The 26,743-nt window shown below is 43.2% G+C and overlaps 1 long non-coding RNA gene across 3 annotated transcripts; it reads left to right on the top strand.

The window, feature by feature from the left end:
* The first annotated feature begins 1,435 nt into the window (after nucleotides 1–1,435).
* On the top strand, nucleotides 1,436–25,756 carry LOC135320852 (uncharacterized). Of its 3 annotated transcripts, XR_010380200.1 has the most exons (5): nucleotides 1,436–1,657; nucleotides 6,857–7,040; nucleotides 7,798–7,997; nucleotides 8,300–8,423; nucleotides 25,367–25,756. It is a non-coding gene; the product is annotated as an uncharacterized LOC135320852 (long non-coding RNA). The 3 variants fall into 3 exon arrangements; XR_010380201.1 differs by lacking the exon at nucleotides 1,436–1,657 and having other exon boundaries at nucleotides 6,467–7,040; XR_010380202.1 differs by lacking the exons at nucleotides 1,436–1,657; nucleotides 25,367–25,756 and adding an exon at nucleotides 10,235–10,313 and having other exon boundaries at nucleotides 6,467–7,040.
* The last annotated feature ends 987 nt before the right edge of the window (nucleotides 25,757–26,743 follow it).

The following is a 26,743-nucleotide window of genomic DNA, read 5'->3' as shown; positions in this document are numbered from 1 at the left end:
AGAGGTGCTGTGGGGTGTAACTGTCACGCGTGCACAACTGCTCGTTCCTCGTAAGTGCAGGATAGCATAAATTTTGCGGTGATGGCATATGACTGCCCCATGTAGACTCTCAGTGCTCCAAAGGGATGCCTTGTGGTTTGGAGATGGGATTCTCATTTCTGTAAATACCCAAGGATTGTGGTATTGGGCCCTGCTGATTTGAATCTATTCTTTAGAAAGTACATATTGTAGATATATTTTTCAAGCATGTGTGCTTTTTTTCTTTTATTATTTATAGTTCTACCCTCTCATCTCTTGGTGTGACTTTTCATGGAATCCAGGAAACAGTCCTAAGCTACCTGCCTCTTCACTCTTCTCCGTGGTGGTTTTCTTCCCTGACTAGAAGAGGGTTTTGCACAGGAAATTTTATTTGTTCCCCTTTTCTTGGAGTCTCTCTTTCGGTCTGCCCATCTCTCACCTGCCCATCTGTCCATTTATCTACCCACTCATTCTTCTGACTTGTTCCAAAAAGCATTTCAGGCAGCTTACAGAAGAACAGATACCAAATAAACAGGTTAGAAAATGGGGCCAAGTTCAAACTGTGAGGCTAGGAGGCGAGCCTGTGTGAGGGTTGCAGCCGTGAGACACACGCCTCTGCCCTGTGACTTATAAGATCGACAGCAAGAGTGTGCCTGATGCTCCCAGCAGACACAGGTTAACAGGGTTTGTGGGAGATGCTCACTGGCTGTGAAATAAATAAGTGGCTCAGGAGAAGCCCAACCTTTCCAGCTACAAAGGCTTAGGAGAATATTTTGAGTGTCTTCCAAAATCAGGGTATTGCATTGTTTCTTTTGTCAGAGTTCAAAGTATAGCTGGTTACATTCTATACCTGGAAATTTCTCCAGAACTCCTTACCAAGTGAGTGCCATTGCTCGGGAATGAGGTGGTTCTGCTCATTGACGGGGGTTGGCCAGAAACCGAAAATGACAGCTTCAAAGGAGCCTGGGATTTGTCAGTTATGTTTTGTCAGTGCTGTACATTTCAGGAAATGCTTTCACACTTTCTCTCCATCTGAGGCGGCAGCGTGCTCTCTTAGCAGCATCAGGAGCTCAGAGCCACGGGATGTTGGGGGCTGACTGCACTGCCGTCAAGACAGCCAAGCTAGTCACTGCAGGAGTGGTCCTTTCACATAGTGCATTTCATGTTCTATAGTAGAAGGTTTCAACAGGGAGTTAATTAACTGAGTTAATTAACATTTAATAAATATGAAGCTTTGATGAAAAGACGGTTATAGGCAGAATATAAGTTGTGAACACTTTGAAAACGGTTTCATTACTGAAATTTCAGTAGGGAAGATACACAGTTTATCTTATTTGTGCCTCTCTTTTAAAGTAACAAAGAAACAAGACAGAAAAGGCAGAGGATGATTTCTGTTATTCCTCTCGGCTTGCAGGTGCCCTCACATCCAGTGGCATCGATCCAGACACCAACACTGACACTGGCCATGCTCAGAACTGCCTCAGCCCTGAAGACACAAGTGACAAATAGAAGGGGGCCGCACCCTGTTACAGCAGGTGCTCTCACTTTGTGGGTCCTTATGTAACTGCGCGGTGTTAATCAGGATCGCCAGTTCTACATTGTGTGGCGCTGCTGCAGTGTCTCCTAGTTATTTGTTTCTGTAAGTACTCGTGTATTATTCTCCAATGTGTGGTACTACACATCTAAAAATGCTTTTTTCAGATGAAAAATAATGTATATTTAATACAATAAGTCTGAACAAAGGGACATAAAATGCTATCCAGGTCCCACTACTCAGAAATAATAATTAACACTTTAACATCTACTTTCTGTTCTTTTCATCAGTGTGTATCAGCTCTGTCATAAAAACCAGTGAGCACTCTATGCCTGTTTACTGTGTGGAGACCTCCATTTTCCATTCGGCTTATTACATGTTTTTCTACAATATTCTATCTCCCCTGGCATGATTTTTAATGACCAGTATAGCATTATGTCTTGTGGAGGCATCGTCCATTTCACTTCGGGCTTAAATAAACTTTTAAATTCCAAGTGTACTTAACTGAAATACTGAAAAGAGAACTGTGATGGTACCGAAAGAGCCCTACCTCCCTTCCACTTATTTCCTGAGTGTAAAAGCTGTTGCCAATGTGGTGTATATATTTCATGACCTTTATGCCTATGACATATATATATACCCATACATACCTACATACATACATATGAGAAGTCTATGTATATGTGTGTATATATTCTTTTTTGAAAAATAAGGCCATACTATATGTTTTCTGCAGCTCGCTTTATTCACTCAGGGGTATATCATAGATGTCCTCCCACTCCAGACTCACCCGGTCATTTCAGATAGAGTGGAGGGGTCTCCTGATGTGCAGGTATGGTCTCTTGTGCAAGGACACCTTTGGTGGGAGAGTGCTGTAGACAAGGCCCTGGGCCACGGGGAAACGCCGGCCCCTCAGTGCCCACAGCTCACCATGATTTACCGCATCATTGTCTTGATGGTGGACACTTAACTTTTCTCCATTTTCCACTGTCAGAAAGGATGTTTGACTGGCATCTTTCTTTAACAGACATTCCTGTGATCTTGTATGAGCATGCCTTTAGTTAAGTCTTCTGGAAATTTAGTCCCTGGATGTGACATTTACTTTCATCACAGGCTACTTTCAAGTGACTGGAAATTCCTTCTCCAGTGTGGAATGAGAAATGTAGAATTACTTATGTAACCAATTCTCCATCGCTGGATATGATTTCACTTCAGCTTTTCTTCCCACCAGTGTAAACAGTACATCTATTTGAAGTGATTTTTTTTCTAAACGAAACGATTCCTAGAAGTGGGGTTGAATCAGTGTGTACACACGTTTTTCAGAGTTTACATATCCATTGACATATCATCCTCCAAAAAGGTCGCTCACAGTTTTTCCTCCCACAGATTGACACTAGCTACAATATCTTTTAAAAATATTTACCAATAAGATGAGCAAAAGTGCTTTTTCATTGTTTTAGTTTGCATTTGATGACCAGTGAGGTATTGAGCATTTTTCACTGATTAGCCATCTGACTTTTGAAAAGTGAATGATCCATTTTGTCCTTTGCACAAATTTAAGTGAGGAAGCTTCTTTTTGCTTTGTGACAGCTCTTTGTATGTTATGAACATTAATCCCTTGTCTTCATCAACATTTATCACAGAGTTTTTCCTTGTCATTTCTTTCGTTTCATTTTGTTCAGTAGGTTTATTTTTGTTGTGGCTCAAAATAATCTTAAGATAGTAAATGTCTTCCTTTTGTGTTTTATCTTTGTTATTATTCTTAGAAATACTTTCTTATAATGGTATAAATTTCCTATGTAGGTTTATTTAATGTCTAAGATGGAGATGATAATAGTACTTGTTATAGTGAGGAGAAGTTGAATTAATATGAGCAAAGAGTTGTATTTGCTGTTATTAGTATTTTAATATTTACATCACTATCTGTAATTTTTTTTGTGGTCATTATGACAGGAATAGAATTTGTTCTTTCCAGGTGATTCTCTGATTGTCCTAGGACAATTATTGAATTCATACTTTGCTCTTTGATTTGAAATCCCACATGTATAAAATACTTATGTACACTAGACTCTCTTTTTGAGCTCATGCTTTATTTCTGTCAATCTTACTTCCTTACTCCAGCGCTATATCTTACATATTGTAAAAATTAATTATTATCTGACAGTGCGATTTTTTTTTGTTCTTTTCTTCCATCCCAAACTTTCTTGGCTATTATTATGACTTTATTATTCCTGAAGAATTCTAAAATATATTGTTCAAGTTAAAAAAAAAATCAGATAAGAGTATTCATGGGATTTTTATTAAGTTTTGAATTATTTTTAGGAGAACTTCCATATTTACAAAACTGTTTTCCTCCATGCAATATGTTGATGTCTCTACATTCACACCTCTTATTTACCCCTCAGTACAGTCCTGTAGTTTTCTCCATGTACAACATGGGCATTAATTGTGAGTTTATTCCAGATTATTGTTGATGTTTTTGTTAATTTTGTAAGTGAGAATTTTTTGCTATTATAATTTTTAACTGTTTAAACTGACACCTAGGAAGGCAGATTCGGTTTGTAAATACTCACTTTGTAACAAATCATTTAAAATTGTAAGTATTAAGTAATTGTTCGAGGATCCTTTCCTTTGTGTTTTTAAAAATTTGTTTCCAACATTATCAAAGTGGTCATAGCTAAGAAGTATATGTGGGGAGACAGATGGAGAGAGGTAGTGTGGCTCATGTACAAACTGTGAGCACTTTCATGGCTGCATTTAGGCTGGAGAAGCCCCAGAAGAGCCCACGTTAGACCAGGGGTGGCTTTGTATACACTTGAAAGCCAGCTTTCCTGCCTTTATGGTGAAGCCTGGTGGGCGTGGCAGGTAGATGATCAAGATCTGATCAAGGTCATTGGCTGCACAGAGCGCTGTGTCTGTGAGAACTGGAGTCCATCACCATGGGAAATGCTTGGTGCCAGGAACACTGCAGGGGAGCTGTGGAGTTTGTGTGTTAAGGATTTTCCAGTCCTGGGAGTGGGAAGATCAGACTCTGCATTCAGATCTGAGTTTGAATTCATCCTCTCTTGTTTACTGGTCCTCTGACTTTTGTCAAGTTATCTACTCTCTTTGAACTCCTATTTTCTTGTCTCTCAAAATAGGAGAATTACGGCCTGCTGCTAGAGTGTTTGATCAGGATAAATGATTTGTTTCTATAAGATGCCACGTACAGTCACAAGCTCAGTGAGAAATGGGCTGTCACCTCTTCATCTGCAACTCAGTGCTCGACAGGACATCGGGGCAAATCCAGTCCGTAATTTGTTTGTGATGCAAGTAGGAACAAAATTAATGTCTTGCCTTTCCCTAGCAGTATTATTACTCCTTTGCTTCATTTACTTCTTTCCTCCTTTCCTTTCCCCTCCTCCACCAAAAGATCCTGAGACTCTCTCAGAACACTAGATTCAAATTACTTTAAAGGTTGTCTCATCCTCATGAAATGACAGTAACTTAAAAAAAATCTGTACAGATCCCAGACGTCATTGTATTTGATTTACACACACACGCACACACAGCCACACACACAATCAGCCTACCTCTCACTTGCTGAGGGAGAAGGACCAATTTTTCTGAGTTTTCATTCACTGAGCGTGAGAGCAAAGTCTCTTACGCAGATTTTCACCTTGCTTAGTGCATGGTGATTTTAATTGGATTTCTGCTTTTGGTCATAGAACTATTCTCCTTATAGAAGAGAGGATGTGGAGACTTAGACATTCTGCTGAGATATTGGTTTCAACATATTTGAGTTGGAAAGGACTTAGGACAGCATAGAGTCGTAACATTTTATGGGTGAGAATTCATGATAGTGTAACTTGGACAAGAACCTAGGTCTTCTGTCTTCATGTCCATGTGGATGAAGAGGCAACAGGGCGGGAGATGGCAGGGATCCTTCTTGCTTGAGTTCCAGGGTCTTGCTAGTTTTCATTGCTCAGCTGCCTTTAGTTTAGGTCCATGTGGCCTCTCATGGGAAGGTCACTCTGTCCTGATAGACTGAGTTTCTAATCAGCAAAAAGCCCTGGACCCACTCATATTTCCCAGAGTTTTTCTGCTGTCCTGATGACAGTTTATATAAATGATACCTAAGAAACTACTGGATATAAAATCCTTATTGTTATCATTTGCCCTCAAGTTCCATAGGAATGGGGTGCTGTCTCAGGCTGTCTAAGGCTAGATCTGAACAAAGATAAGGTGATAGGCTGTGCTGCTGGTCCCTCCCCAGTCATAAGCGATTTCCACCTTAGTTTTTAGAATCAGACAGATGAGTTCAAATCTTGCCTTTACCAGTTATTAACTTTGTGAACTTGGGGAAGAAACTGTACTTGTTTGTGTCCAATTTTATTTATCTGTAAATAAGTTCAGTATTCACTTTAGGGTTTTTGTTTTAGAATTGAATGAGCTAATTCCCTCATTTATACCTAAAATACTGATCGCGTGGTTCTATGCTGGTGCCTTGGTAGAAGATTACTAAGGGACTCAGCAGTGAGAATGCAGGTGGGGGACCCCTGGATCATAGAGCTTATATTCCAGGATATGCTTGTAAAAGACTGGATGTGCAGTGGATTTTTAGTAAATGTCCATTCCTTTCCTTATCCACATTGATTGTGTATATATCTTTGTACAATATATGAACAATTTTTTATTGCAATTTAAATCTCTTTGTAGTATTTAAATTATGTAGCTATAACAAAATACGTGAAATAAAATGATTTGTCTTTTATTTTCTTTTCAATATGCAAAACATAATAAAATAGAAAAGGAAAAAGGTTTTGAAGGAGTAGAAATAATTTTATTTCTGTGGAATCAATTCCCTATGTTAGGTTTTTTAGTTGTGTTGTTAAACAGCATATAAAGTTGATAGGTTGTGACTTCAGTGTTGATAGCTAGGTGAGTGTAGTTTCTTTTTGTGGTAGTCTTTGATGAATTATTTGCACTAGATCATAAATGATGTGCATGTTACATATTGGAACCGAGGAAAGAGTGGAGACATACTACCTCCAATGCAATCATCTTGTTACCAAGTCGAAACTCGTACTGCTTGCTGCATGACAGGCCAATAAATCGGGAGATTGAGGTGTTGGAGCAAGGAATAGTGACTTTATTTGAAAAGCTGGCAGACCCAGAAGATGGCAGAATGACATGCTAGAGAACCGTCTCCCCCAAGTCAGAAATCAGTCCGCTTTTATACTAAAAAGGGGCGGGGATGTGGTTGGTTGTTGCAAACTTCTTGCGGTACGAATTGTTTCTCCTTGGAATTCTTTGTTCTTGCAGCTGTCCACGTGGGTCAAATCATGGTGCCCCTCTAAAACCTCCAAAAAAAAACAAAGTTGATTCTCTATTTTGCAACTTGCCATCTCTACATAAGTGCAGAAGAGTTAACATCGTGAAAGATCAGAGCCCGGAGAACAGGCTCTCCTGGATATTTCAGGCTAAAGGCAACTTTCTTTTACAAAAGGTACAGAGCTACCAAGTCTGAGCCTAGAAAACAGCAAAGGTTTAAAGCCAAAGGAACAGATCTAACATGCAGTCAAATTTATTCTTTTCTATTACAATTTCTTTTTCCACCTCATAAATAATTTTAGTAAGAAACATGAGCAATTTTTTTACTTTTGCTTCTTAGTAACGGATAAGTGGGCCAAATACATTTATGAGAGCAGGGATGCTGTGCGGGCATTGGGGTCACAGCAAACTCTTGTTGGGGGTGGTCAACTCTGCAACATGTCTGATGCCCCGTGGGTGTTGGTGAGGGACCCCATAACCAGGGGCTCTCTTCAGGAACCAGCATATGGGCATTGACCTCTGGAAACCTCTTTTTCAGCTGCCGGAAATTTTTTCAGATACTGTGACTGAAAAACCACTTCAGCTGGTGATAATTAGGGAATAAAGGAAGAGGAAAAGGGCTTGGATTAGATTAGAAGAGAAGGACAGAATATCAGGGAACCTGGGGGCTTGGCAGTGGGTCCTTGGGAGAGAGGGGAGCAGAGGTGGGGAGGGGCACGGCTCTGGAACCAGCTCCTGCACATGTCCCAGGGCCCAAGTCACACAACTTTTAATTGGCCCAGGATGCTCTCCTGTCTGGATGTCACCCTGGGCAGAACCTTGAGAATCGAAGGTAAGGGGTGGGCAGCACTCACCTAGGGGATCCCTGAGGACTTCGTTCAAGTCCACGGTGCCTTTTCTGGTCATGTGTCTTCACTTGCCCTTTATCTTAGGATCTGAGGAGCAGGAGCAAGGAACGCAGGGAGAGATCCAGGAAGACATCTGACTGTTTTAAGAGATGACAGTCACAGCCACACAGGGAGCGAGGACACTTGCAGCAAAGTAAAACGACTTCACAACTATTGCATCAGAGCTGCCGGTGTGAGAGAGCCTAAGCCTGTCTCAGAGTGCAGGGGACAAGCGGAAAGGAATGGTAAATTTCCACTGACAGTTGAAACTTTGTTAAATAGCCTGCTACTGTTGCTTGTATCACTTGAATGAATGCAGGCATATTTCTATGGGCATTTATATGTTCACTCAAACCCACCAGCCCCTCTTGCCCCCATCGGGGATGGGCTTTCTCAAGCCCAGTGCACCTCCTGCTTGGGTGGGCCATGCTGCGGGTCCTCGCCTGGGGCCGGGCTGCTGCAGGGCACTGAGTCTCCGAGGCACGGCCTGCGAGACACGACAGGAACACCTCTGCTCTTGACTGAGGGCCTCCGTTTCCCCCTGCAGTGTAAGAATGCTGGTGACTGAGTTAGAAGCATGCTTCAAAGCTGTCCGTGTCCTTGCCATCCAGAAGCGGAGCCTGGGAGCTTCCGAATTTCTCCAGAATGCGGTTTACATTCATCTTCGACAGGTGAGTTTATGTCCTTTTACAATTGGAGGAATTACTGCAGTTTTCCTGGAACTTACTCACCACTAGTCCATCTGATTTTTCTGTGCTATGATTCAATATGGCATGCTAAAAATTCTGGAGTCAGATCTTGAAACACTGATGAAGAGGATTATTTTATTTCTTTATATGATAGAATTTTACTTTCAAAATTCAGAGTTTTCGGTTCTTTCAAAAATTTTTTGGGGGGTTGGAGAAACAACTTTGCTCTTACCATCTTTGTGACCTGTTGCTATATGCCTGTCACCAGTCTTCTGTCACTTGTGAGGCGGTTCCATTTGTGACCCTGTCCGGGTTGTTCATGGTATAAAACATAAAGTCTGTAAAAGTACAGTCCCTTTTACTCCGAAGACATTCCACAAATAGTATTTAAATCTGGGTGTGGTTTTAAGAAGACAGAATCATTAGAACATGTACTTGCAGGTTGCTAGTGCAAAATCCCCAAACCAATAGTCTAGCTCAACATCTAAAATCTTTCTAATCTACCTTGGGTTTGTATGGATAGTTGAAGCAGTTTGCTAAGAACTCAAGACCAGGGTTAGAATACAGGCTGGTGTAGCTCAGCAGGTCCTCCCAAGCTGATGCTCTGGCAGAGGGCAGGTCCTAGGGGAGAGGGCGTGTCCTCCCCTCCCTGAGCTGACAATTTGATGGCAAAGACATTCATCAGGTGAAGAACTTGGAGTTTCTTCTAAGAACAGTGGGTTTGAAAACAGTCCTAAAAGCGTGGGAGTGACACAATCCCATTTGTCTCAAGTAGGGGAGAGTGGCTTTGGGGCCACTTGGGAGACTTGTGTGTCCAGGTGGGCAGTGTTGGTGGCTTCCACTTGAGCGATGGGACGGTCAGCGGGTAAAAGCGAACAGATTGAAGGCATGTTTAGATGGTAAAAAGGAAAGGATGAATGATGTCTGTGAAGGTAGGATGGAGTAAGGAACAGGTTTCTGGGTGGATTAATGAGGTAAATGATGGTCCTGCTGTGCTCTGAGGAGGGAAAGCTGTAGAGGGAGTTCTGGGGGATAACTAATGAGTTCAGCTGTGGGTAAAGTGAAAGGCTGTTAAATGTGTGGTTTGGGAGCTCAGGTGAGAGCCAGTAGTGAGTAGGGGGAGGGGAGAGAGACTTTCAAATCAGTTTGTCTTGTGAACATACAAATAAGGATGAGTAATGACACACTTAAAACCTCTATATTCTGTATTTAAAGCCCAGTAACATTTTGCTATATTGACTCAGAGGTTCTTAATTTTTTTTAATAGAAATAAAATAAATAGAAACAAAATAGTGGAATTAATGAACATCTTACAGTTGATGTGTGTCCTTGTATGTATTTTCATACCTCATCTGTTTATAACCATAATCTACAAAAAGTTCGCTTGCTTAGCATAAGAGATAAACAGAGGGACGTGACACACTGTGTTGGGGCTTGAAGCTGATCTTCTCGGGCAAATTATGTCACCTCTCTGTGCCTTAGTTGCATCTTCTGTGACTGCCCCCGGGCCCCTCATCACAGCTGATTTCCTAGACTAGATGTTGGGAGGGAGGCTGCTGAAGGGAATAAGAAGCGGCAACTTCTAGGGATATTGAAGAGAGAGACAAAAACAGATTAAGGCCGATAAACTGAGTAAAAGTACCCTCAAAAGAGAAAGAATCCCGCAGTGTTTTGAGCCCCTTAGCGTAAGGGAAACAAAATCAGGTTTACCCAAAGCTCTTGAGCATGTGAGTATTGTGGGTGGGAGGGTGTCATCAGAAAAGGGTTGAGAAAAGGCCTTTTCATTTCCCTAGACGTTTCCAGTAAGGATGGGGAGCAGAAGAGAAAACCCCCTGCTTCACAGTGTAAGCTGCTGTTTTGTGCAAAACTGACCAAAGTTTGGAGACCATTCATCAGCGGTGCTGGCAAATGAAGAGACTTCGGGATTGGGTGGGGCACTTGCTGTGACTTTCAGGTGACCTGCTGGCTGGGGGCTGTGAGGCGGGCAGTAGGTTTGCAGGGTGACCCGGGCATAAACCCTGGCTCTGAGGCTGCTGCTCTGACTAGCAAATCTGGGCACCCGCAGTCCTAAAGGGGCAGCTCGGGATGTGGCCTGGGACACCTGCTGAGCTGAGGGCGAGAAGAGGGCTTCCCTGAGGGGGTGTCATGCGGAGAGTGGGAACGTGTTCATGCAGGGGAGGAAGAGCCTCTGAGCAGGGTGCTGGATGCACAGGCAAGACCAGCCTGAGCACGGAGGCTTCTGGGAGCCAGAAGTCATACAATGGCCTGAACCGCCTTGTTCCTGCGAGACTGCAGGGAAAAGATGCTGAAAAGGTAGGCTAGGGTCAGACCCTGTGGTGTTTTATGAGTGACAGTAAAGGACTGGTCCGGCAGGCAGGAGAGAACCCTGTGGGCATCCCAGCTGGGGCGTCACGCCGGAGGGAGGAGCAGAGTTATAGACTTTGCCACTTATTAGCTGTGTGACTTTGAGCAAGATCACCCCACCTCTCTCTATATATATCTTCATCTGTAAAGTGACAGAGTGACAAGCTCGTGTCATCAGAAGGCTTAGTTTAGCTCTGATCCTCTTTGTCCAGTCCTGTCAGTGCTGCCCTGTGAGGTTCTGCAGCGGCTGCTCTTAAACTTAGATGGGGGGGCGTAGAGGGACATTGTAGTGCCCGAGGGCAGGAAGGGGTTGCTTTAAAAGCAGACATGTTGCCGCCTGCAGCTGCAGGCCTGCAGGCAGTTTGGTTGAAGGTCCTGCAGGGGACTTTGGAGGCCTTAGGTTGTGGAGAGTATTTTGGACGCCTTTGCTTCCTCTTAAGTCTTGTTTTCCCTTGCGGACCGGATTTGCCTTTGCAGATTGATGCTGAAGATTTGGGCTTCTAACAAAGCTGTTTCCAGAGATGGGTATATACGTAAAATATCGTATAAAATAAAATGATTTATTTAACGTGTGGGACGTCGCAGCTGTTGGGAACAGCTCTGTTGTCCTGGTCGTCACGGAGGACACCAAGGGTCAGCAGAGTGTGCGGGAGGACAGGTAGCCTGCAGTGCTGCTGCGGGGTGTTCTCCCGAGTAGAGCACTCTGCTGAGTTGACTCTTCTCTGAGTTTGGTTGCCAGATGAGCAGACAGCAAATTAATGAGTTCTGGTGGGATTGTATAATGACAGGAAGAAAGAGGAAACCGTAGTTTTTCCAGACTAAAACACGCTTTTGTTTCCTGATCCAGTGTGTCCCATTACAGAATTGATGAGTTCTGTCTATTCTGGGACTTCATTGAAATAAACGTTCAGCCTAAATGTTAAGAGTTATGTTTTATTTGGCTGGAGGACTCGAGCCGGGTTGGCAACCTCTCATATCACTCTGAGGGACTGCTCCCAAGAGGTAGGGGAGGAGCTAGGATATATAGAAGTTTTACAAGAAAGACCAGGTAGTTGGAACAATAAAATATTGCTTGTTATCTAAAGAAAACCAGATATCTCAAGATCAAGTATTTAGTGCTTTTCTATATATGGGAGGAAGCAAACATTTGTGTCATTGAATTCATCCCTTTGGCAGGTACCTAGGTATCTAGGGCCAGTGTCCTGTCCTTTCTTACTCTGAGTCCACTCAGAGGGCACCACTGTGAGTGGCTGAGAGGCTGGGCTGCAGGCATGCACTCGCTGGGGGGTGGCAGCAGCCGCTGATGACTTGGTTTCAGCATTCTTTGTTTACTGACATGGTTGCAGTATTTTCATTCACATTGTAGTATTTTCATTCACGGACTGATTATGGAGAATCTGCAACCTTGGAAAGCAACCGAGATGGAATTACTGCAGGTACCTTCTACTTTAATAAGCCGTGTGCAAACATAAACATGGAGGAAGCATACATTTGTATTTGGTGGTGTAGTGAAGGGTTTCTGCACATTACAGGAGAACGCAATGCAGAATTCCTTAAGTCCACCTTTCTTTTCTGTAGTGGTTTCTGAGAACAGTTTATGGTAATTAACCAACATTGACAAATGGTGGCACACATTGCATTTAAGAGCTGGCCAGCTGCAAACTTGTGTATTGGACAGGTGGAATTCATAGGCAAGTGGTCAGGTGGATGGGAGAGAGATGGAGCCTAAGCCTGGGCCCAGATTCCGGTTTAAATCGCCATTTCCTCACCATACGGCCTTGGGCTAGAATGTAACCTCTCTTAACCTGTTGGTGAATCTGTGAAATGGGCATGATAATATTCGTTTCTTCCTGGGATTGTTGTAAGTTCTAAAGTGTATTGTAGCACACATGAAGCACTTAGCAGTGTTCACTGTGTGTGGCCGCCACGCTTGGCGTGTGTCAGAGCTGTAAAGGCAGCATTTGTCTGTTGAGGATGCACTGGTAGCCCCTTGAATATGTTGTGAATTTGGTGATTTCCTTTAATCTTGGTAACTCTGTGTGCCATGGGCAGTTATTTTCATGGACAGATGAGGAATCTCAGGGTAAAGGAGACTGTGTAATTTGCCCAAAGTTAGACCATAATTTTGGGTGCATGGGCCTCGGTTCAGCATGGGCCCCAGGGCCTTCTGCCCTCTCCATTCAGCACCAGAGCCAGATGTGTGGTCGGCTGTTTCCCAGCCCAGAATATCGGGCAGGCCGCAAGATACACCTGGCCCTGCGCTGCTTGAGCAAAAAATCCGGAGGAGAGGAAGTTGAAAAAGGGATAAACATAAAAACAGATGACAGCAAACTGTGATCAGCACTGAGAAGGAAAGGAACACGCCTCACAATGCAGAGCTGCGAGCTTACCCTTCTGGGCTGCTCTGGGGGCGTTCATCTCAGCTAAACAAACTCTGCTGCTGCACCAAGGCAGGAAGGCAGGGAGCGTGTGGCCAGGTAGACAGGGCCTTGTTAATCATACTCATTCCCCATTAAGCTGCAGCTGTCACGGGCACTTACCTAGTAAACAGATGTCTTCCATAATCATCACGCACTTTTCTTGGTAGTTTTATTGCCCCACCTTTGAGATGAGGTCATTGAAGCTGGGGAGTTTGCTGCATGCCCGTGATCACCATGGAAATACCCCCACTGGTCTTTCAACCTAGACTGGTGTGGCTGTCATGTGCCAGCCCTGTGAATGGCATCATGTTGCCTCTCCCAAGCGGCCCAAATGACTGACATTGATATTCTTTATTCATAGGAAATGGTATGTGACAATAGGAGAAAAAGGTATTAAGAAATTGTTTGGAAAACTTGAACAAAATCCAATTCTTCCCCAGCTGGGGGAGCGTACCCTGTGTCACTCACCCCACTCACTGCTTGTCACCTCCTCCCTGCCGACTCCACGTTCAGAAGCCACTCTGAGTCTTTGAAGAACATTTTGCCTCATGACACTGTTGACTAGGACCTGCGACCTCTCTGTCCCTGGATAACTCTCTCTTGAAAGCCATTTAAATTTCTTGCAGGCTCCTCCGCTCAGATGTAAGAATATCCTCTTTCAACTTCTTGATGCAGCTCCTTAATGAAGATCTCGTGAAGGAAACTTAGTCAAAACCTGGGAGGTATGCACACAGTGACTGCAACCTCAGCACTTTATGAAGTTCAGAATCAGATTTGTGGGTGACTCAGGAAAGGCTTTTTTATGGTAACAAGGGGAAAGTGAAAGGATGCAGGCTGTGTGAGACTGAAACATCTCGGTCCCAGCCAGCAAGGCACCTGCGTTCAGGATGGTGTGTGGGGAGTGCAGAGTTCTCATAAAGAAAGAATTGTTGGGATGGGAGGGAGGACAGTTAGGTACTTTACTGTGGAGGGAAAAAGTGGGTTAAGCATTTCCTGGTTGAACAAGAGGATTGTGACATGATTTGCTTGTATTTTGGAGAGAAGGGTTTTGTGGGGACAGGCCTAGGGAGAACGCTCTGTGGCTGGGGAGTCAGCACAACAGAGAAACACAGAGAACCGGGCAGACCCCAAGGCCCCTGCTGGGGAAGAGGCTGCCCGCCAATTCGAGCCCTGGGGGCGGCTTCTGTCCCTTAGCTGGGGCCTCAGAACTCCCTTCACAAACCAGTCCTGTTGATACAAGGAAAAAAACGTGAGGCATGAGAAGGGCTGTGTCCCAGGCTTTGGTTGAGCCCCTGGGATGTGTCCCACCAGATTTTGTTCCTTGGCTTCATGTAGTAAAGTATTCAAGAGCAAGCCAGTGTTGAGAAAAGGTAGATTTATTCACAGAGACACATTGAAAGGCAAGAGAAAGGCCACGAGGTGTGGGGTTTGGGTGCTCAGATTAAAAGTAGGTACACACTCCACAGAGTGTGGGCTTTCTCCGAAGAGGGAGAGAGAGGGGTGACCGCGAGGTGGCGCTGTGTTGCCCGTTTTCTTGGGCTGGGTGGTTTCATTTGCTAATATGTAGAAGGACCAGCCTAAGGGCAAGGGGCTGGGATTCCCAGGGAGTTGGCCATTTCCCACCCTTTGACCTTTTGTGGCTAGCCTTGGGACTGCCATGGTACCTTGGGGCATGTTATTCACCATGTTACTATTACAATGGGTGTATAATGAAGCTCAAGCTCTGCTAGAAGTTAAATCTCTTCATCCTGAGCCTCAAGGCCTACTGGGGGTTGAATCCTTCACCATTTTGATGTTAATTGCTGTGGCCTTCCTTGAATGGCTGTGCTCTGCCCCTTCCATCCTGTCTCACTGTGATGACACAGAGAGAGCAAAGGCCGGGCCCTGCCTGTGCTCCTGCATTTAACAGGGGGAGGGGTGGTGTGGGCTGAGGATGACTCTGAGTGGTGAGAAGGTTGTTTCAGATTTTGCCACGTGAGACATGGGGACCTGCCAGCAGCCATCACAGATTTATCTCAAGGGCATTATCGCTTGTGTTGTTACGGAAAGAACAGGCCAGCCAAGAAACAAGCACTGAGATTTATTACGCTGGCGGGCTCAGAGGGGCTCCTGTTCCGAAGCTCTGAGCACCTCCAAGACCTGCACATGAGGTTCTATAGGGTTAATTACAAGTAAGGGGCTATTAGCCAATAAGGCTCAAACAACAAAAAGCAAGGAATCAGTACACTGAAGCTTATGAATTTGGAACAGATCACGTTACTGACAATTGTTGACCTTGGATTTACGAGTTAGCTTATTAGCCCAGTAAACTGACACTAAACTTCAGATTTACGAGTTAGCCCAGCAATACTTAGATCAGTAAACCGACACTTATCACACTTAGATTTGTGACTTAGCTCGTTAGCCCAGCTGGGCTTTTCCTTCACAGTGTCACTCATCTTTTCTAAATTTCCTTTTTTTTTTTAAGTATTTAATCCAAATTTAATATCAGGATTTTTTGGAAAGAAATTTCTCTTTTTCTTTTCTTTGGGACTCTTTTGGGGGGGTAGGTAATTAGGTGTATTTATCTGTTAGCGGAGACCCTGGGGCTTGAACCCGGGACCCGTGCACGCTAAGCACACGCTCTACCACCCCCCCATGATCTTTTCTTTTTGCTCTAGCTGCCAAGAATCTTACAGCTGAATTTCTAGTCGGCCTTTAACACTTGCCCTGACTCCAGGGAATCCATTTTTAAGACTTTACCTCCCCCTGGTTTCATTTAAGTATTGAATCTCCAATTTCTCTTCACTCTCAATTTTGCCTTTTTGTTGTTATGGTTGTTAAGGTGTGTTTAAAAAAATTGTTTAATTTCTCTTTTAGCAGGAGGCTGAAAGTAAATAAATATGTAAACAAACAGCACACTTAAATGCTTTTATACATTCTAAGCTGTTTAGTAGTTACTTAAAAACCGAATTGAATATTAAAGTGATAACATTTTTAAATTATTTTTTAATTTTTTACAAAGATATAGCTGATTTAAAATGATATGTTTCAGGTGTACAATAGATGTTCCATTTATAGTTACTGTAAACATTGGCTGTATTCCCTGTGTTGTAAGATACATCCCTGTAGCGTGTTTACATTACATGTTGCAGTTTGTATAAGAAAGTTGGGTAACGCAGAGTCTGGGGCATGGTTGTGTCTGACCCAGGGTCACGCTCACCCTGCCTGTCAGAGCCCAGGCCCTCACTCCTGTCTGCAGGGCAGCGAGTGGAGGAAGCCCTCATCAGCGCTGGCACCACCCTCTGAGCGGCAGTGACAGCAGTGTCTGTGTGTGGACGTGCAAAGTGTTTTTCCAGGAGCTTTACATGCATTTCTGCATTTAATAATTAAAGCCCTCCTGTGAGGAAGCGTTTTATGATTTTAACGAATAATACATTTTATTTTGATATTGATAGACTTCAAACCTCAAGAAAATTTACAGAAGTAGTACAGTAAACGCTTAGATAAAGTTCACCTTAAAGGGAACTATTTGTCCTTTTGTGTCTGGCTTATTTTAGCATAAAGTTTCAAGGTTCATCCATACTGTAGCCTAAGTCAGTACTTTATTCTTTTGGTTTCATAATATCCTTTTTCTTTTTTTTTCATTTTTGGTCTATTTAAAAATATTTTCATTGAAGTCTAGTCAGTTTATAATGTTGTGTCAATTTCTTGTGTACAGCACAACAATTCAGTTAAATAGGAACATACCTGTATTCATTTTCATATTCTTTTTAAACATAAGTTACTATAAGATATTAAATATATTCTCCTGTGCTATACAGTATAAACTTGCGGTTTATTCTATACATACTCAATATCTGCAAATCTTGAACTCCCAATATATTCCTTCCCACACCCTCTCCCCTCTGGTAACCATAGTTTGGTTTCTATGTCTCTGTGTCTGTTTCTGTTCTGTAGATAAGTTTATCTTTTTGTGTCTTTGTTTTTTGATATTTTTTTTTTAAGATTCCACATGTGAGCGATCTCATATGGTATTTTTCTTTCTCTTTCTGGCTTACTTCACTTAGAATGACATTCTCCAGGTCCATTCATGTTGCTGCAAATGGCATTATTTTGTTATTATTTTATGGCTGAATAGTAGTCTATTGGAGAAATATACTACAGTCTCTTTATCCAGTCATCTTTCAGTGGACATTTAGGTTGTTTCCATGTCTTGCTATTGTAAATAGTGCTGCTGTGAACATTGGGGTGAAAGTGTCTTTTTGAGTTAGGGTTCCTTCTGGATATATGTCCAGGAGTGGGATTGCTGGGTCATATGGGAGGTCAATTTTTTGTCTTTTGAGGAACCTCTATACAGTTTTCCACAATGGCTCCACCAAACTGCATTCCCACCACAGTGTAGGAGGCTTCCTAATTCTCTGCAGCCTCTCCAGCATTTATCTGTGAACTTCTGAATGATGGCTATTCGGACTGGTGAGAAGTGAGACTTGATTGCAGTTTTGATTTGCATTTCTCTGATAATGATATTGAGCATTTTTTTCATGTGCCTATTGGCCATTTGTATGTCTTCATTGGAGAAATGTTTCTTTAGGACTTCTGCCCATTTTTGAATTGAATTGTTTGTTTTTCTTTCTTATTAAGTGTAAAAGCTGTTTACATATTCTGGGAATTAAGCCCTTGTCAGTTTCATTTATTGCAACTGTTTTCTCCCATTCCATAGATTGTCTTTTTGTTTTGCTTACTGTTTCCTTTGCTGTGAAAAAGCTTGTAAGTTTAATTACATCCCACTTGTATTATTTTGCTTGTATTTCTATTGCTTGAGTAGACTGCTCTAGGAGAACATTGCTGAGATGTATGTCAGATGTTTTGCCTATGTTTTCTTCTAAGAGGTTTATAGTGTCTTGTCTACATGTTTAAGTCTTTAAGCCATTTTGAATTTATTTTTGTGTATGCTGTGAGGGAGTAGTCTAACTTCATTGATTTACATGCAGCTGTCCAGTTTTCCCTACACCATTTTCTGAAGAGGCTGTCTTTACTCCATTGTATGTTCTCACCTCCTTTGTCAAAGATTCAATGACCAAAAGTTTGTGAGACTATTCTTGGTAATTTTGTTTATCCGTTCATTGATGGATGGAAATTGTTTGTAACCTTTGGCTACTCTGAATGATACTGCCATGAATATTGATGTTCAAGTTTTGTGAGAATATGTTTCATTCTGTTGGCTGTACAGTTGGCCCGCCTTATCTGTAGTTTCCACTTCATGGATCCAGATGGCTGATTGTAAAGGGACTCGAACATCCTTGGATTATGGTATCCAGGGTGGGGGTTTCCTGAAACGAAATCTCGAGGATACTGAGGGATGACTCTATATGTAGGAGTGGAATTGCTGAGCCATATAATTCTAACCTTTTGAGGAAACCCCAGGCTTCTCCAAAGAAGCTGCACCATTGCCCCTTTCCAACGGCTGCGTATTGAGGGTTCCCATTTCTCTGCCTCCTGACCGACACTTGTTATTGTCCATGTTTTGATTATAACCATCCTAGTGAGTGTAAAATCAGATCTCATTTTGATGTTGATTTCGCTAGTGATGCTGAGCATCTTTTCATATGCTTATTGGCCAATTGTGTATCTATTTAAATACTTGGCATATTTAAAAATTGGGTCGATTTTCTTTGTATTGGTCAGTTGTAAGCATTTGTCTTATATCCTGGATACTAGTCTCTTATTAGATATATGCTTTGCAAAATTTTTCTCCTATTCTGCAGATTGTCGTTTCACTTTACTTTTTTAAACATTAAAACAATTTCTTTCTAGGGGAGGTAATTAGATTTATTCATTTTATTTTTCTTGCTAAGGACGCACTCTATCACTTGAGCTACCCCCTTCCCCTTTCATTTCACTTTCTTGATGATGTCCTTTGTAACAAATGGTTTTAATTTTGATGAAGTCCATTTTATCTTTCTTTTTTTTCACTTGTGCTCTTGGTATTGTATCTAGGAAGCCATAGCCTATCCTAGGACCACAAAGATTTAAACTATGTCTTCTTTTAGAAAGTTTATACATTTAGTTTTTACATTTCCGTCTGTGATCCATTTTGAATTAATATTTTATTTGTTAAATAAAATACGGGGGTCCAGATTCCAGATTCATTCTTTTGCCTTCAGATACCCAGGTGTCTCTGCACCATTTGTTGAATAGACTATTCTTTCAATGGAGTGTTGTTGGCACATTTCTGGAAAAATGACTCTAAATGTAACTTTCCCCCCTGGATTTTTTATTGTGTCTCATAGATTTATGCATCCAAACTTATGCCAGTACCATAATGACTTGAGTACTATAGATTTGTAGTAACCTTTGAGTGAGTCCTCCAACTTTGCTCTTCTTTTTCAAGGTTGTTTTGGCTGACCTGGGTCCCTTGCACCTCCATATGAATTTTGGCATCAGTTTTACAATTTTTGCAAAGAAGTCAGCTGGAATTTTGATAGGGATTCCATTAAATTTGTAGATCACTTTGGGGAGGCTTAACATTTTTAACAATATTGTCTACCATTCCATGAACATGGGATGCCTTCCATATATGTAGATCTTTTAATTTTTTTTTGGTGATACTTCAAAATGTTCAATGTGCAAATCTTGTAAAATTTTGTTAAATGTATCTCTCATTTTATTTTTAATGCTGTTGTAATTGGAAAGGCTGAGCTTCCTAAGGGTGGGACTATATATCAATTTATTTATTTCTAGGATTCCTACACAGCAAATACCCTAGATTTATATTTGCTACATAAATCTATCCACAATTCTTCCCACCCCCGTGTCATAAGAAACCAAGACCCAGGTTAAGCTACCTGAACACCTATGTGGAAGTGAGAAGTGAGACCCTTGGGTGGGGCTTTGTGCAGATTATACTGAAAGCTTATTCATTATGGCTTCATCTTAATTTCTTTTAAACAATCCTCTCAGTGTATATAGTCAGATACATTAAGAAAATGCCCTTTCGATGTGTGGAGGAGCTAAGACTATAATTTTCAAATAATTTCTAGTGAGAGTGTTGTACTTGAAACTAATTTGCATCAATCTTTGAAGATTTATGTTTCAGGAGCTTTGACTAAAGAACACCTGTCTTTATTCATTAGTGACAATTAAATCCTCAAGTAACATGTACGAGTTTGAGCAAACTGCCCCCGCCCCGTAGTGCTGGTTGGCTGCAGCTGTAACTGGAGTCAAGGCTTACCTATCCCAGTACGCTTGGGCGGATCTGCTCAAAGGGGTTCGTTAAATAGTTTGTCGGTAGTCTTTTGGACAAAGCCATAAAGCATTGATTTAAGGTTGCTGGAATGCATTATATTCTTATTAATATTAAGTAAGCACATATTGAGTGCTTACTGTATGTTGGGAATTGTCCTTTAGCTTCACATGAATATTATTTTGCTTAAAACCTCTCATATTTCTTTGTTATTCACACTTTACAGATAAGGAGACTGAGAATTAAGTCTTCTCTCTTTTGGGTGGAGCTCATTATCAATGACAGGAAGTTGTAAGGAAAAAGATATTGATTCATCCTGAGAAAATATTTTTCTGAGAGTCAGCAATGAAGAGGGTGACCACTGAAGAGGGTGATCATTGTTTGAGTGAGACGAGCCCCTGGTTGTACGGAGTCAGCATCCCTGTCCTGGACACTGCACATGTAGCGCTGCATGGTGGGTGAGGCGGCACGGCCGTGCAGGGAACACGGATGCCGGGCCATTGGGCTGTGCTCAGGCCTGGTGGAGCTTTCTCGTAAGGGAAGTGGAACGTCATTGTCAGATTTTAAGTAGGGGAGAGGGGTGCTCTCGTAGATCACTTTTGTCTTGTAGAATGCTTAGAAACATTTAGAAGGCTCGGCAGGAGGTGATGTGATAAGTCAGAGTAGGGTGGCTGTGAGGTGTAGCAGTGTTCAATTTTCAAGTGATTTTCAGTCCCAGGTTTGTGGCTCAGTAGCCGTGTCACTTTGGATGACACACTCAAAGAAGTGAAACAATTTATCTTATTAATTGAAGCAGTGATATACCGACTTCCTCGGACTTCTGTGGAGATCCAGTGAGATAACGTGTGCACGATGTGCAGCGTGGTCCCCAGCACAGAGTTAGTGCTGAGGGAGTGCCAGTGAGAATCTGGTAGGTGAGGTGTGGGTGGTGGGACTCGTTGACTGAGGAAATTGGGCCCTGAAGGAGGGGTCCAGTCACATCTATGAGTGATGGGACTCAGCTGGGAGAGGCAGAGAGACCTTGCCCCTCGACAAGGGGCCCTGGGCAGGACGGCTATGGGAGGAGCACCATGAAGTCAGCTCTTTGCAGGTGGAGTTGGAGGTGCCCTTGAAACATCTAAGTGCAGTGCCACAATCATAGAGGAGGTCTAGGCCCGGTCTGTGCATTTTCCTATAATCTCAATCCCTGAGGACGCCGAGGTATTGATCATTGAACGTGAAGACATACTTACAGGACAAGTGAATAGTAGTATCATCTCTGTCATCAAAGCTCACGTCTCTTTATTCATCACTCACTTTGCTAATTGGGTACTTACAGAGCTCGCTTCACCATCCTCACCTGGGCTCAGGCTCCACAGAAAAGTTCTTATGTGTCTCCCTCTTTACCAGAAGAAAACACATTTAGCTGGTAGACTTCTCTACCTCGCCAGACTTAGAATTTTAGTTTGTTGATTTAATTCTGTTTTCTGTTGGCCGTCTCCTGACAGGAGAGACATTTTACCTCATGGTCAGGTTTCAATTAGCTGTTACTGAGAATTGCTGATCTGATCCATAGTGTATGTTTTCTATTAACATTGTAGAGTACTTATCATTTTTCTGTCTTTGCCCTTTAATTTTGTTTCCTCTTCAATGTTCTATCCTATTTGGGGCCTTATTTTATTTTTTAATTAAAAATGTCTGTTAGCAGTTAAGAAAACAAAAGCAAAGAAAAAATGCACATGATAGCTAGATTTAGAAAATATCTAGTGTGTTTTCTGTCTCGGCAATGGAGGGTTCTAGAAACTCTTGAAAACCTTCATTACATAAGTTCCTTAAAATGCTGATTAAGAAATAAGACCTTCCTTCCTCATCTTTCAAGCTGCACAGCTAATTGTCAAGAAAGTGAGGGGAAATCCTCAGAAGCCAAGTCAAACCAGAAAGCAAGGATTCTGGGAGATACGTGAGCCTTAGAAGCCCTGGGGGGCCAGTTGGCTCCTGAACTGAGTTTCAGTTGCCTTGACAGGAGGGCAGGAGGTGAGCCCCAGGCCTCTCACACTGGGAGTTGGATGGCTGTTCTTATGTAAGGCCAAGCACATCCTGAATCCTGCTTTATAAAAGGGTGAATTAGAAAGAAAAGTAAAAAAGCATTCCTCAAGGCAAGGAAGTAAGGAAAGTCAATTTTTTTGGAAGCGGGGAAAAATAACATATCCAATGTAAGTATTTAGTTTAAATCTGTTCTGGCATGAGAGTGACAACAAACTCCTGGCAGAAAATCACAGCTCCTCCCAGAAAGAGAAGTTGTGTTTTGAATGAATCAGTGGGCAGCCATTCCGAAAAAGGTCTCCAGAGTCTTCTGGATCAAGATACTGGCCCCAAACACCTCCCTTCCATGGTCTCATTTAAATAACTGGAAATGTTTTAAAGGAAAGAAGCCATAATCATAGTTCTATTTATTGACATTAATATATGCTAGGAATTCAGAGGTGACTATGGAGTTGTCTCCTCTTTTATGGACCTTACTTTCTATTTGACATAGTTGGGGAACTTGGTGGAGGGTGGTGTTAGCCTGTTGCAATTAGCCAGGAGAGGAGATTAAGAAAACAGTGAAGGGTGGGTGACATTTTTAGCTGAGGACAGTCCTGTTCAGTTGGTTTGTAATTGCAGACTCGTTGAGTTGTCACTGGAGGGAATTGATCTTATGGAATTTGGACTTAACTCAGGCCTCTTCAGAATGGACAAGTGAACCTGGAGAAAGACAGTCAAATCTGTGCAGATATTAAAGTCCACGTGAACATGCTGTATCCCTGAGCCAAAGATAGGACAAGTAGGCAGCACTTCTTGAGGACAAAGGAGTGGTTTTTAAGGTTCTCCAAGAATGAATCCCAGGGAACCGGGATGGCCAGTTGTCAAACTGTGACTTTGCTCTTTGGACGGTGTACCCACCGAGGTTATTGGCCGTTTATAGGTTTCCATTTCTCTTTAATGCATGACAGGTGATGAGGACGTGGGCATACACCTTTGACACCTTGTCGAAGTGACTGGGTACCTGCCTAGAAGCGCGGGCACAGCTATGGCTGCGCCATACATCTTGCCGCCCATCCCGCTCCCCGGCTCCGTGATCACGACAGAGTGGTTCCTTGATGACCTGTCCGTCTGCTCTGTGACATCGTAACCCAACAAAATACCGGAGCGTATTAGCTTGGCTTTGTTCTTTTCCATCCTTCCCTTCGATTGATGATGACTGATAATGGACCCAGTTATGTTTGCAGATGATTAACACGTAGGGCTTTCAGTACAAACCTTGTAATACCCACTGTGTGATCTAGAGAAGAAAGTTACATTCTTTCCAAGTTGTTTTGATGCACTTACGTGGGAAAATGATGTACGTTTGAATATGTATTTCCTCTCTGATTCATCATGGCTCGAGATGAATATTTGTAGACATGGAATGAGTTTTCTGTATTTGAACTGTATGGTCCCCTAAATTCTCCCCAGCTTTTTAAAGTCATCACTGGAGTGCTACCTCCAGAGTGTCCCAAAGCATCCACCACTGCCTGTTCTTCGGACACTGTGAGTTTCCAAGTTGGAGAAGGCTGCTGGCTGTTGAGGCATTCTCTGGCACATCTCTGGCTGGCTGATGTGAACTTAGCACACAAGACTTGGCAGACAGTATCTAACCATGGTCACGTCCATTACTGGAACATTCATGGAGGATTTTACACCTATGCTAGTGACATACGTTATTTCATTTAGTTTTCCCCAACAATCATAATTAGATTTTATCACCTGTATTAATAAGGAAACTGTCAAAGCGAGTGATGTGCAGACTTTGGACTGGAATACGGGTCTTTCTGATCCCTGTCTCTGTTCCCTCCCCGGCCTATCCTTCCAGATGGCCAGGAGACTCTTCCGCAGTCTTGAGTTTCCCGCTGATGTTACCACTCTCTTTGTTTCTGGAGAGGAAAACAAGTCTAAACTTACTTTCCAGTTGGAAATGGAATGGAGAGTTAACGTTGGAAGCCGGGAGAGTCTGTCCTGTGATGAAGCGGTCTCCGAGCCACTTCCATTGGGACGTCACGTCAATGTCTGGGCCCCTTGCACAGCCTGTGCACAGGTGATAAGCCAGATGTGCCGAGCAGTCCTCCCGGACAGGGCAGTGTGTTGGAAATGAGTTTGGGGATTTGGTTTCATTACATAAGTTCCTGAGGGCCTTGGCCTGGCACTTCAAGTGGGACCACTCCCTGTCCCACAGACTCGTGCTCTGGGCCAGTGCAGACCTGACGTGGCCTCAGCCTGAGGCTCAGGGCCCGTGGTGATGAGGAGCATTTTAGTCCAGGGTCTGCCGGAGGCTCTGACACTTCTGGGAGGTGGGAATTTGTCCAGGATGATAATAATTCCTCCCCGAGTTTCAGATTTGCTTGCCTGTGAGCCGGGGTAGTAATAGTTTCTGAAACGATTGTAATGATTCAGTAACGGGCACAGCGTGTGCTGGCAGGTAGCTGGTGTTTAAGGAGCAGAAGTCGCAGACACTCTGTTAGCCTCTCACTGTGTGCTCTGTGCTTTGAGAAGTTGTGTGTTTGGTGAAAGTCCCGCCCAAACCCTAGGGTCTAGATGAACTGTTGTTCCTTTACTTTCCCTTCCTTTTCCTCTTTCCCATCTCTGTGTCCCATGTTTAGGTAGCAGATTCCTCTGTTTCAGGGAATACGGACCTTTCTAGTAAAAGGAGAGGCGGAACTCGGAAAGGTGGGGCCCAGAGGGGGTCTGGAGCGTCTGCACAGCGCTGCATCCCTGCATTTCTGCATCCGGTCCCATCAGTGCATGAAGTCAGCCTTCCTCTTCCTTCCTGTGTCGTTGGGTCTCTGCTTTAAGGGAAAATTTTTTACGGGTCTTTTTTCAATTACATGTTTCGTTCAGATGCTTTTCTCCCTGTGCTTCAGCATTCCTAGGAGAGAATTCAGCAGTGCAGCATCCTCTCCGAGCTCTATGATTTGATCGGCTTTCACCGCAAGTCCGCCTTCTTCAAGCGGGTGGCCCCCGTGCAGCGCGCGGCCCCCGGCATCCCGGAGCCTGGCGGGAAGGCCTGCTACCGACTCCTTCTTCAGACGCTTCCTGGCTACAGTCTGTCGCTGGATCTGCAGGACTTCAGCAAAGGTGTTGGAACTAAAACATTGCTTCAGTCCCATTAACCATGCCTGGTTTGGGCCCTGCTGTCCTGTCTCATCAGGGTGAATTCTGATTCGTTTAGAACAGGGCTTAGCAGACTTTTTCTGTCAAGGGCTTGGGAGTAAGTATTTCAGGGTCTGCAAACCTCCTGATCTCTGTTGCAGCTGCTCAGCTCTGCTGTTCAGACGCCAGAGCAGCCGGAAATTCCACACACCCACAGAGCGTTATTAACAGCGGTGGCTGGGGCTGGATTGGGTGTATGAACTGCAGTTTGTCCCCACAGCCTCCTCACTATTGACGCCTGCACCAGAGCGTGCATTTGCGACAATGGGTGAACCTGCACTGACACGTCATCATCACCCAGAGCCCAGACGACACTAGGATTTACACTTGGTGGTGTGCACTCTGTGGGTTTGGACAGATGTGCAATGACATGTATCCACCGTCACAGCATCATACAGAGTAGTCTGTCTTAGTGACCTTAAAATGCTCCGTGCTGCACTTCATTCATTGCTCCTTCCCCTCTAGCCTCTGACAGCCACTGATCTTTTAGTCTCTGTGGTTTTCCCTTTCCCAGAACACCATACAGTTGGAATCAGACAGTTGCGGAACCTTCCCAGATTGGCTTCTTTCACTTAGTAATAAGCATTTAAGGTTCCTCCATGTCTTTCCATGCCTTGATAACTCATTTCATTTTAGCACCAAATAATAGTCCATTTTCTGGCTGGACCACAGTTTATCCATTCACCTACTGAAGAACAGCTTAGTTGCTTCTGAGTTCTGGTGATTATGAATAAAGCTGCTATTAACATCTGTATGCAGTTTTGTGTGTGGACATAAGTTTCCATTTCGTCGAGTAAACACCAAGGAGCACAGTAGCCGGATCATATGTTAGGAGTACGTTTAGTTTTGTAAAAAATTGCCAGACCGTCTTCCAAAGTATCTGGGCCCTTTTACATTCCCACCAGCAATGCAGGAGAATTCCTGACGCTCCACATCCTCACCAGCATTCGGTGCTGTCAGTGTTCTGCGTTTTGGCAGTTCTGACAGGTGTGCGGTGGTACCTCGCTGTTTCAGTCTGCATCCCCTTGATGACAGATGCTGTGGAGCATCTTTCCATAGACTTCTTTGGCATCTAGATTTCTTCTTTG

The sequence above is a fragment of the Camelus dromedarius genome, unplaced genomic scaffold, assembly GCF_036321535.1.
Source record: "Camelus dromedarius isolate mCamDro1 unplaced genomic scaffold, mCamDro1.pat HAP1_SCAFFOLD_18, whole genome shotgun sequence".
NCBI lineage: Eukaryota > Metazoa > Chordata > Mammalia > Artiodactyla > Camelidae > Camelus > Camelus dromedarius.
This window is presented reverse-complemented; position numbering and strand designations above follow the sequence as displayed.